Raw genomic sequence first — 12,915 nt, 5'->3', positions numbered from 1 at the left:
GAAAACCAGCCACTGCACTCTTGAGTTTGGTGACAGGAGAGAAAGATGTAATGTAGGAGATGAAGACTCCTGGAAGAATCCTAGCCTTTGGTTTGCTGCCACACCCAAACGGACTCCCTTATGGCTGGATGAGGGAGCAGCAGAAGGAAGCCAGGTAGCCCTCTAGACTCCCAAGGTCAACATTCAGAATTCAGGTGACCGTAGTTTCTTAGGTCAATCAGTGGTGTCAATGAGCTTGGAGAGTAAGAAGAAGTCTGTGCTCAGAAGGAAGGGGCTAAGTATTCTGGGCTTTGAGCCTGAGCCAAATAACTGGGGTCATAGATTTTAATCATGTGTCCATCATATCACCCTAAATGAATTTTCATCGCATATCTGAGGATATTCATGATTCCACTACACAGAAAGTTATAATGTGGTTTGACAAGAAGAATAAATTTCTCTGAGTCTGAGTAGGGATGAGAGAGAGAGGATATACATGCAGTGCCTAATATGGGATTGATGAGAGGGCTTCTTTGTGGATGTCATGTTTAAGCCCAGTCCTAAAGGATAAGTAGGAATGACCTAAATGAAGTTAGGAAGGTGGGATTGGCCTTCCAGGCCTCAGATACCACGCATGCAAATGTCTGGACAGAAACAAACACACAAACATGATTAGATGGTGCATTTCAAATGGTTGTAGCACAGAGAGGGAGGCACCCCTTGGGTTCCCCAGCAAACAGACTCTAGGACAGAGATTTCAGTGGAGAAGATTATCTGGAAGTTCTTCCAAGGGCAACACTCATCAGGGAGTAAAGAAGACAGGGTTGGACAGTGGGAGAAGTTGGCCTGGGATGCAGTTACAATAGAGATCTCAGAAAACCCTATAGTGAGTTCTGGAGCTGGGATGACCTTTCACATTTGTCCCAAATTGAGGTGAGAAGTCCTTTTTATCCTCCACTGACCTTGGATAAAAGTCCAAGATGAAGTAATCATAGGTGCGACAGTTTCTTTTTGTTGATGGTACTTCTCAGAAAAGGGTTTCAGCTATAAGCCATCAGCCACTAGCAACATCCAGTGGCTGGAGACATGTAGGCCTGACTAGGATGGGAGTCTGGGTGGCACAGCACACCACCCACTACAATGTATACATTTGCTATAGATGAAGTTAGAGAAGTAAGAATATAACAGGGAATAAAAGGTCTTATAAATCACAGTTACAGGTTTTGACATTGTTTTTTAGAAAGCAAAGGGGAGTTCCTGAAGGGTTTTAAGAAGGAGGTTAAATCAGTATGATCGTGTTTGTACTTTTAAGATATTGCTATCGCTGATGTGTAGATAATTGATTCTAGGGAAAGAAGGGAGACCCGGTAAAAGTTGTTGCAATCATCAAAGAGAGACATGATCAGAGTATGAATTTAAGTGAAGGTGGGAATGAAGAAAGATGAACTAATTAAAGAGATATAGTAAAAGCGGAATTAATGGTATCCACTTATCAATGGTATTTTATTGGATGTGGGTTGATAAGAAAGACAGATAAAAATCACAGATTCTGAACCAGGAATCTGAAATAGGAAACTTGGCCAAATACAATGCTGTGTAGTTTTTGTTTCCTATTCTTTCTTTCTGGCACATGGGAAAACTATACTTGGCAACACCCTGGCAGTTGGGAGAAACCACTCAGTGGAAGTGGAAGTGACACATGTTACTTCTGGGAAGAAGCGATGGAAATTCCTATACCATTCTTCAGTCTTTTTCTTCTTCTTTGGCAAGAAGCAGGGAGACCGTATGTTCAGATTGTAGAGTCACAGAATCAAAACGGCTGGGAACCCTGAGTAACCTCATGGAGCACAGCTGCTTTGAATTGTTGCTCAGTCAAGAGAAGACCTTGTATGAGCTAGAAATAAACTTTATATGCTATGCTTTTGAGATTTTAGAGTTATTTGTTCCTGCAGAATAAGGTTAGCCTATTCCAAGAAATGCTGAAACATAGAAGAAATTTGTGTGCATGTCATGTGTGTGTGTGTACAAAGAAGAAGGGGACTGGAAAGGACAAAATGTGAATTCAGTTTTAGAAACGCTGAATTTAAGATAACTGAAAAATATTTAAGTGGACATGTCCAGTATGCAGTTAAAAATATGGGTGAAGAATTCTAAGCAAAATCTAGACTAGAGCCAAAAATTAAAAAAAATCATAGTCCATAAGTGAAGCCATGTGAGGGATTATTCTAAACACTCAGATGTAAAATGATCTGGGAATATTTGTTTTCCTGGCAATGTTTTTTTTTTGTTTGTTTGTTTTAAAGAAAGCAATGGAATTCCAGGAAGCTTTGCCCTTTGCTTTAAAAATTGCATTTACTATGCAAGTGACCCTAAATATCACCATACATTATAAAGCCACTTTCTTTTTTCCCCCACCTCCCGAGATTGTGAGGCATCAGGGTTCCCTGCCTGAAAAGTAGAGGAGCCAAGTTCAACCTCATAGAAGAGCAGAGAAGCCAAACAAATATTAAAAATCTGCACCCAGCTTCTGTCTCCCTTAAAGTGATCTCTCAAACTCAAATTAAGAGTTGTTTTCAAAAGTTAATCTAAAGGGGCTTATTGGTTACATAAATGTAAAATAAATAGTACATTATTGTATGAATCTGAATGTTGTTACTTTGGAAACAGAAGATGTAAAAGGTATTTGGTAATGGAAATTTTATATGGTTGTATCAGACTTCATATTCTACAGATTCTGTTGTTTTGGGGGGATAAAAATATGACAGAATATAATATGAATTCAACTTGCAGTGTGCTTGAGCTGTTTCCTATTCTTGTTCAGATAAACGTGTGTGTTACTGCTTAACAGTTAGTTGTTAGATGCCTAAACTAAGACTCTGAGTTCAGCAGCACGAGGTTTGCACCATGGTGAAAGAGATGCAGAAACAAGGGAGTATGTTGTTCTTGGCTCAAACTAATGTGGTCTAGACTGTGGATGTCCTTCATATGAATAACCTAAATGTGAGAAAATATACTCAACCAGTATACTTATTATAATTTCACCCATAAACTGAGTCAAAGAAAGATTAAATAACCTCTAAAAAGAGTACTTCAAAAGAAAAGGATAATGCCAGAACCCACATTCAATTTTCAGATTCCAAATCCCAAACTCTCTCTTCTTGACCACACTGTTTTAAATGAGATCATTTCAGACATGTTATTTACATCCCTCTGCATTGTGTAAGGATTGCACTTCGCACCGCATCCCTATTTTTTTGGTCCTTGGAACTCTGAAACATTTCAGAAAAGGTATTAGTCTTCATTCTCCCTTTGTTTGCTTGTGAGAGTGGAAACACTTCTCCTTTCTCTCTTCTGGTGTTCACTAGAGCAGCTGCTCAAAATGACTCAGCTTTTCTAGTCAGCTATGGTTCCTGCCTCATGGAGGGGAGGAAAGCACATGCCATCTCTGTAATAACATACCCAAAGGTGCCTGCTTCTGGTAAGAAACAAGGGGCCCTGTCCTTGTCCAGACCATCATGCTTTCCTCAACCCAGGTGCATCCGTCTCATGTAGTGTGTTCCATCTCATTTTCCTCATTCTGTTCTGATTGAACATCAACATTTTTTAATGGGTTGTTATCATCATCTCTGTGAGCACATGGGATGAAAATATCCTGAGGATTCCCACTCATGAATACAAATGATTTTTTATTCTACAAAAGAAAGAAATATGATTGCTGAATATTAATAGCCCTCTGGGAATTAGAATTTAAGATTACACAAGATCTGTTTAATGCACTTATTATCCAAACGTGAATGATAGAATAGGGAGGGGCAAATCAAGGAAATAATTTGGAGAGTAAACTAATATATATTGAGTGCCTATTGTGTATCTGGTATGGAAGCTTTTCAACTTATATATTTTCAATTTATGAAGTCTCACTATTTGAGTAAAATTAGATGACAATTAAAAGTGCTCACCACCAATAAATGGGTTACTAATAATGTTAGGTCATTTTAGTCATTGTGTTTCTTGAGTTATAGGAAGCTGTTCTCCATGTGTTAGTTTCAGGGTAGTTAAGGTGATTTAACACAAATGACCTTCAAACTGACACATGGAGAGCAGCTTCCTATGACTCAAGAAACACCTCCTATGACTCCGTGCTTGATAAGTACAAAATAAGTGCCAGGAAGAAAAGGCATGGTGGGATGGAAAATAGTGATAATTTTTATAAGTTAAAAGTGATGAGGAAATGAATAGCTATTGTACAAGTGTACGGGATAACTCATTTTTCAGTAAGAATAAATCCAAATGACATATCACAAATCATGAAATAATACATGAAGGCCCTGTGTCTGTACTATTGAAATTAATAGGGAAGAGATGAGGAAAAAGTGACTGGAATAATGAAATTTTTGAGAAACTGCAATAGTTGCTTTTGAACCTATTTCATCTTGTTCTATACAAATGAAATCACAGATTCTTTAGATGAGATACAGAGAAGAGTTGAATTTTTATTTTTTACCATCTTTACTTCCAGGTGATTCTAATCTTCAGCCAGCATGAAAAACACTGGATTAGGAGTACTGGAGTGAGATTATGAGTTTGGCAATAAAAGGGTTTTTAAGTATCGAGAGTGTGCTAATGACACACATGTGGGATGATTCCCCCAAGTTAGTGATGATTCCATAGGTTAAAAGCCCCTTCAAATTCTCACATTAAAACCAGTGACAAGGCAGTAAATGCTGTTATCATATGTCCATGAGTTCCCTTTCACTTGTGTAGAAATCATTGAGAAAGTGTCTGATCTTATTTATACATTTGTTCTTCTTTATTCTGTTAGTGTGGTGAATTACATTGATTTTCTTTTTTATTTTTTAAGTTCATTTTAGTTTCAGGGGGTACATGTACAGGTTTGTTATATAAATTGCATGTAATTGGGGTTTGGTGTACAGATTATTTCATCACCCAGGTGATAAGCATAGTCCCTGATGGGTAGTTTTTCGATCTTCACCCTCCTCCCTTCTTCCACCGTCAAGCCGGCCCTGGTGTCTGTTGTTCCCTACTTTGTGTCCTATGCACTCAATGTTTAGCTCCCACTTATAAGTGAGAACAGGTGGTATTTGGTTTTCTGTTCCTATGTTTTTTTGAATTTGCTGAGGATTATTTTATGTACAATTGTGTGGTCAATTTTAGAGTATGTGCCATGTGCACATGAGAAGAATGTACATTCTTTTGTTTTGGGGTGGAGAGTTCCGTGGACACCTATTAGGTCTATTTGGTCAAGTGTCAAGTTCAAGTTACGGATATCTGTTAGTTTCCTGCATCAATCATCCACCTAATACTGTCAGTAGGGTATTAAAGTCTTCCCACTATCATTGTGTAGTTATCTAAGTCTCTTCATAGGTCTCTAAGAACTTGTGTTATGAATGTGAGTGCTCCTGTGTTAGGTGTGTACATATTTAAGATAGTTAGGTCTTCTTGTTGAATGGAGTCCTTTACCATTATGTAATGTCCTTCCTTATTTTTTTTTTTTTAATTTTTGTTGGTTTAAAATAACAATCTCTGCTTTTAAAGATTAAAATAACAATCTCTGCTTTTTATCTGTTTTACATTTTCTTGGTAGATTTTTCTCCATCCCTTCACTTTGAGCCTATGGGGGTCAGTGTATATGAGAGAGGCTGTTGAAGACAGCATATCCATGGGTCTTGTTTCTCTATCCAACTCGCCACTCTGTGCTCTTTAATTGGGGCATTTAGCCCATTTACATTGAAGGTTAGTATTAATATATGTGGATTTGATCCATTGTCATGTTGTTAGCTGGTTATTATGCAGATTTGTTTGGGAGGTTGTTTTATAGTGTCACTGGTCTCTGCACTTCAGTGTGTTTTTGTAGTGGCTGGTAATAGTATTTCCTTTCTATATTTAGCACTCCCTTCAAGACTTCTTGTAAGGTAGGTATGGAGGTAACAAATTTCCTTAGCATTTGCTTGTCTGAAATATTTCTGCTTAGTTTATGAAGCTTAGTTTGCCCGGATACAACATTATTGGTTGGAACTTCTTTCCTTTAAGAATGTTGAATATAGGCCCACAGTCTCTTCTGGCTTTTAGATTATGACTGAAAGGTCCACTGTTAGCCTGATAGGGTTCCCTTTGTAGGTGACCTGCCCCTTCTCCCTAGATGCCTTTAAAGTTTTTTCTCTCATTTCAGGTTTGAAGAATCTGATGACTATGTGTCTTGAAGATGGTCTTCTTATGTAGTATTTCACAGGGGTTCTCTGCATTTCCTGAATTTGAATGTTGGCCTCTCTAGCAATGTTGGGAAAATTTTCATGAATGAAATCCTGAAATATGTTTTCCAAGCTGTCTAGTTTATCTCCCTGTCTTTCAGGTATGCCAGTGAGTCATAGATTTAGTCTCTTTACATAGGCCCATATTTCTGGGAGGTTTTGTTCATTCTTCTTTATTGTTTTTTCATTATTTTTATCTGACAGCTATTTTAGAGAATTGACCTTCAAGCTCTGAGATTCCTTCTTCAGCATGGTTGATTCTGCTGTTAATATTCACAATTATATTCTGAAATTCTTGAAGTGAGTTTTCAGCTCTATCAGGTCAGTATGGTTCTTTTCAAAAATGGCCACGTTATCTTTCAACTCTATATCATTTTATTATATTGCTTAGAATCCTTGGATTGTGTTTTGACTTTCTCCTGAAACTTGATCTTCCTTCTTAACCCACATTCTGAATTCTATTTCTGTCATTTCAATGATTTTGGCCTGGTTAACAACCATTGCTAGGGAATTAGTTCTGGGGGGAACTTGTTTTGAGATGAGAAGACACTCTGGCTTTTTAAGTTTCCAGAGTTCATGTGATTTTTTTTCTCATCTTTGTGGGCTGATGTTCTTTCAGCCTTTGAAGTTGCTATGCTTTGGGTGGGTTTATCAATGTTTTTATCTTATTTGATTTCCTTGGGGGTTTGCTTGCAGTATTAAGTGGGTTCAGTCAAGTGGCTTCATTTCTAGAAGATGTTAGGGGGAAAAGGTTCAGATCAGCACTCTTGGACTGCATACCCTAACTCTGGGGGACTTGTATTGGGCCTGTGGCTTTGTTCTCAAAGTCCCTTGAGTTTAGGAACCTGCTGTGCTAGGGGGGCCAAAGTGTTCCTCGACCATTGACCACAATCCTCTGATGGGTAGTGCCAGCTGAAGTGCTTCATTGGGTGGTAGCAACAGGATCCATGCTCTTTCACACATACCACCAGCAGCAGCAATGATGTGGTGGGCAGCTCGCTCACCTGCTAGGGCAGGGCCTAGCTGGTTCAGAAGGCACCATCCTCCGTGCTGGTGTTCACGGAGGTATCAGTGGCAGCATAGGGAGACATGGCTGCTGGCATCCATGTGTGCATTTGCACCAGCAGCAGTGTCGGTGCAAAGCGTGGATCATTAGCCTCCATGCCTGCGTTCACCCCAGTGGTGGTGGTGGTGGTACAGAGTTGAGGGGCCGGGCTGTTGCTGTCCATGTGCATGTCTGCACTGGTGGCAATGGTGGTGCAGGGCAGGGTTGGGCCACTGGTCTCTGCGTGTGTGCATGCATTGATGCTGGTAATGACAGCGAGGCTGGGAGAGAGCAAGGTGTGCTCATGGTGGCAATAATGGCATTGAAAGGTGAACATGCCCATGTGTCCTGGTACGGAAGGGGAGGTGAGATCCTCCCACACCCATGTGTGCTGACAAATTGCTGTGGGAGGTGACTGTGGGCGAATGTGTGCTGGCAAAGCAGCACAGGGGAGGCTTCAGTTGGGGGAGGCTGCCAGTGGGCTGGTGCACATAGATGGGGGCCATTGTGCTAGAGCTCTTCAAGGTCAGGTATGGTCTGCCAGCACAGGAGCTATGATGTGGAGGGCCTCTGGGAGACACCCTGATTGGGCATTTGAGGCTGCCCTGCAAGTAGGTTCAGCCAGGCTAGGATCCCAGGAGGGGCCAGCAGACAGTGGGGCCTCAGGTTAGACTGGTTGCCATCTCATGGGCAAGATCACCCTGCTCTGTTCAGGTCCAAAAGTTCCACTAAGACTGAAGTCTGCATGGTGAGCCTTCGGGGAAGGACATCCTTGAACATTCTCCCTGTAGATGTTCCCATACCAAACCTTCTGGGCTTTGCACAGGCTGGAGTCCTGCCCTTACCACCATTCTAAACAGCTCTATCTGACAGCTCAAGAGTGTATGGAGGGTGTGGGGGTCTCTCGCTGCCAGGATTCCAGAAGTCCATGGTGAGAGTGGGTCCTTCCTTGCCTTTTCAACTCATTCTTTCCCCAGGAGTCACTGGGGGCCAGGAATGAGTCCCAGAGCATGGTCGCCCCATGCAGGTTCCCAGTTCTCTCCCTTTTAAGTCCGGCATCTGTGTCCACCCCCCGTCAATTCTCAAGGTCTCCCCTCCAAAGATCTGCTCAGAGTGCACCAGTCTCCCTGATGTCCCCATCCCTCAGTGGCAGATGTTCCTCTTGGCTGCATATAGTCAGCCATTTTGCCTGGCACACCTTTGTATGTAGATAAAACAGTCATGTTTTGCAAAAGATTCCTTATTCCTAGTTGAACATATATCAGCAAAGAGGAGAAGCTTATGGTTGGTTTTAAGTCCTTTTAGGGTAAATGCTTCTAGAAGTCACATGCCAACACATGCCAAAAACCTTCCAAGTCCCTTCAGACTTTGAAACTCATTAATTTAAAATCAACCTTTGGGAAAATATTCCTTTGCAAGTAAAGGAGCTTCTGCATGATTCCAGTACTTTCTCATCCATTATGTTATTTAATCCTCAAAGCAACTATCTAAGTTTGGTATTATACTTCCAATTTTGATATTTGAGTTAACCAAGCCTATATGAAAATAACTAACTTGACCAATGTCACATGGCTAGGAAGGGATTTCAATCTGATTTGATTTGAATCCAAAGCTAAGGATCATTCCATTATGAGACCACAATGTCTCTCATAAAACAAATACACAAGGGATGGTTGGAATTTTCAAATAGTTTATGAGAGAAATTATTTTTTAAAACCAAACTTATAATAGAGCCCATAAAGTTCTAAAATTAAAATAAAACTATTTATTGAAGACTTACAAGGGCATTTAGACTATTCAACCATCTTACTGACAGAGTCATGCTTCAGTCCTGGCTGATGATGGGTAATGTCATTCATTTCCATGGCTTTTACCATCAGCTATGTGTTGATGACTTCCAAATCTAAACTATAGCAATAACGGAAGTCAGTTTTTCATTAGACATATCCATCTGGGTAACCCACTAGAATATCAAACTTAATAGGTTTCAAACTGAGCTCATCTGTGCCTTAAACTGCTTCTCCTAAGCTAAAGTTACTATGTAGTCATTCAAGAAAGGAAAATGAAACTCACCCTAGGCAACTCTTATTCCTTTATCCCCATAGCCAATTTGACATTATGGAAGTAGGACCCACTTAATATTTTTCTTATTTAACTTTCTATTCCAGAACCATTTCTCAAGGACAAGTTATCATCATATTTCACCTAAACTATTGCATAGTTTCCTGACTCATCTCTTAGCCTCCGATCTCACTATCATCCAATGTGTCTTTTATTCTGGTAACATAATGATCCACTGAAAAATGCCATTCTGACCATATCCCTGTCTTGTTATGAATCTGAAATAACTTTCTATTTCAAGGATTCTTTGGTTGCAAAAAGCAGACTCAAACTCTGGTCAATTTAAACCAAAAGAAAAAAAAAGAACTTGTTAGAAGAATACTAGTACTCATAGAAATTAAGGAAAAGTTGAATAATCAAGGATCTCGGTCTATAACTCATGATCAATTTTGGAAGTGCTGGTGTCTGAATGACTCAGCTCCTTCTGCTTTGTACACTAGTCACTCCACTGAAGATTCAAATTGTCAGGAAAGAGTGATTGGCTTAGCTTATGTCATGTGCAGACACTTCTGGGAAGTGATAAAGGTAAGGACTGATTACTGATGGTCTCACCAGGACTTTGGGAAAGTGGGAGAAGAACAGATCCCCAAAGAAAGCCATGTGCTGTTATTTAAAGAAAAAGGGAGAGCAAAAACACATGACTCACATTTTTTTACATTTTTGGAGTAAAGTCTATATACTTTATACTATATCCTTGTCATTCAAGGCCCAAAATGACCGGGCCTCTCCCACCTTTTCAAATATGCTATATGTTATATTCTGTTTCTTGTCTAGAAATTCTGTCTACTTTACATGGCAAATATCCTACTTACTCTTTAAGATTCAACTGAAATGTCATTTTTTTAGTGTTGTCTTCCCTAATGCTACCAGGAAGCATTGACTACTCTTCTTTGTGCCCTTGTTTGCCCTCTACATATGCCAGTAATGACACTTGTCAAGCCTCAATGCAATGATTTTTTTTTATAAGTTGGCATCTCTGGCCATACTGGCTTGGTCTTTAAGAATTAGAATCAGGTTTCATTAATCATTATATTCCCAGAATATAGCATAGGGCGTGAAATACATTTGGAGTTCAACACATGCTTTTTGAATAAAAGAATGAGTAAATAAAATAAACTTCTTTCCTGAAAACATTACACTACTAGAAGCATGTTAAGAGAATGACACACCAGGCCTATTTCTTATTTTCAAGTGCCTCTTGTGAAATAAAGCACTAATTAAAAATTGTTATTAGCTCTAGAAGTAATTGTTTTGTATTTCCCATAATGTTTCTTGTTTAAGCATACTAAAATTATACTTTTGATGTGAAAATAAATATTCTTACTTATATGCACAGATTTTTTTCCCCATAACAACTTTTTTTCTGTTAGCTTTTTCTCCATTTTAGTCTGTTGCTAGTTTCTTTGCCTTCATGCATTTTCCTTCATTTTTTTATTTGTTACTTTTTGGTTTCTTTGGGGTTTTGTCATTAGCAAGTTTGAATGGCTCCTCCTCTGTCTACATTGAGGCAAAGAATTGGCAACATAATCTCTGTGGGAGGCCCACGAACCAGAGTGGAGATTGATCAGGTGGGCGGTGAAATGAGGTTTTTGTCAGGGCCTCTCTTTCTCTTCCTTCCAGGCTTAAATGGATGCATCATCTTGGCCCATTAGAAGTTTTCTTTGGTGCTTGATGGTCTAAACCAAATGTCCTCTCCAGGCTGTCTTAATTTGCAAATGCACACTACATAAATCACCATACTGTGCAGTTCTGTGTTGGGAAATAAAAAGTGGAAAAAGATGTTGAAATTGCTATTGCAAAAAAAGTCAAAAACAAGACGAAAGTAGAACCCAAAGTACCTGTTTAGTTATAATGAGAGGTTAGAAGGCCTTGAGCAAAATTGCAAAAAGCCTGGACCTAGGCCCAGCATCCTGAACTGTTGTCAATTGGGAGCTATTGCAGGATCCTCTTTTCCATTTCATGAGTCTGTTAAGTTCTTCATTTTATTTTCAATTTTCTCAGCCATGTATAATTAGAGATCAAATTTGCATTAACTACTAAACTTCCAGAGAAGAGTGGAGTTTCACTTGAGTGCATAACACACAACCAATCAGTGAAAAGCTCCACATTCTTTACCTAGACCTTACCTTTGCCCCCCACTTCCCTTCCCGTACTCCCTCTACCTGACTAATACCTGGATTTGAAAAGGTTCTGGAAAATTTATTCTTGTCATGGGCTAAGACCAGACTTCAGACAAGAGGCCAGGGTAAATTTGTAGACAGAAACAAATGCAGGAGGGGGCAGGGAAATGCTCACTGAGCTTGCTGTCAAACACATCATTACTGGTTGTTTGACACTGCTTAGTCACTTGAGCCAGCCCTTCATCTGTAAAACCTAAAATAGGAATAGTATTCATACTGTTTGCCATCACAGACTGTTGCAACGATCACATGAGATTATATACACACACTAATATATAATATGTATTGTGTACAATATAGGCATTTATATGTCTATATATAGATGTATATTGTAACTGTAATGTGCATAATCTTCCAGTCTCCCACAGCAGCTTAATTCAAAGATAAATGCATCCTATAGTCAGAGACTCTTTTTTTGTCTTATTAAAATTATTCATTCTAAAATTTGAATTAACTCAGTTGAATAGAAATAAGAAGGTAGCTTCAAATAATTAATGGATGGCCCCATGTGTGAGGAATGAGCACTTGGTGTTCAGAAGCAAGCATTTTCCCTACTCTTTTTGCCACCCCCACCAAGCCTCACTGCTTCATGAAACCATCCTAGATCTCTTGTGACATTGAAGAGATCAAGCCTGGACCTTCATAAGTGAGTTAATATTACTTAATCTATCTTACCAAATAACACTTGCTACTGAATAAAATTTTTGCACACTCCATAATTTAAAGTAATAAATTTCTAGTAATGGAAATTAAACCAATCCAATGAATTGCTTTTAGAAAGCCTATCTTCCTGTTCTCTCTGTGTCTCTGTCTCTTTCTTTCTCTCTCTCTCTCTCTCTCACACACACACACACACACACACACATGCACACACACCACTTTGCTCTACATTGAAAAAGGGACTGTACTATGTCCCCCAAAAAACACAGATCAGAGAGAGTGGTTTGGCAGAACGTAGTATTCCCTCTTTAAGGTTTGCATTTTTACATATTTAAATACACCTGAAAACTGCCAATTATAAGCATGACTGCAATTTCCAATTTTCAGTCCATTTTTGCAGCATCTAGTTAAGATCTTATGTCAGGAAGGTTATTTGATAAGCTTCATTCTTCCCAACGTAAAATCAGGAGGCTGCTGATCTCCATTCTTTCTTGTGCAATAGAGGTAGTAAAAGTAATCATAAGACAGACTGTAGCACTTTTCTTCTCCCCTAAAATGTACCTCACCCAAGGAGAATGATCAAATTGGAGGAGGTTGTGGCATGATGGACTCTAATATTTTCAGTCATGTATGTACTGCACACAAAATTTTTGAGGGAGCA

Source organism: Macaca nemestrina, chromosome 5, assembly GCF_043159975.1.
Source record: "Macaca nemestrina isolate mMacNem1 chromosome 5, mMacNem.hap1, whole genome shotgun sequence".
NCBI lineage: Eukaryota > Metazoa > Chordata > Mammalia > Primates > Cercopithecidae > Macaca > Macaca nemestrina.
Note: the sequence above shows the minus strand (reverse complement) of the source record.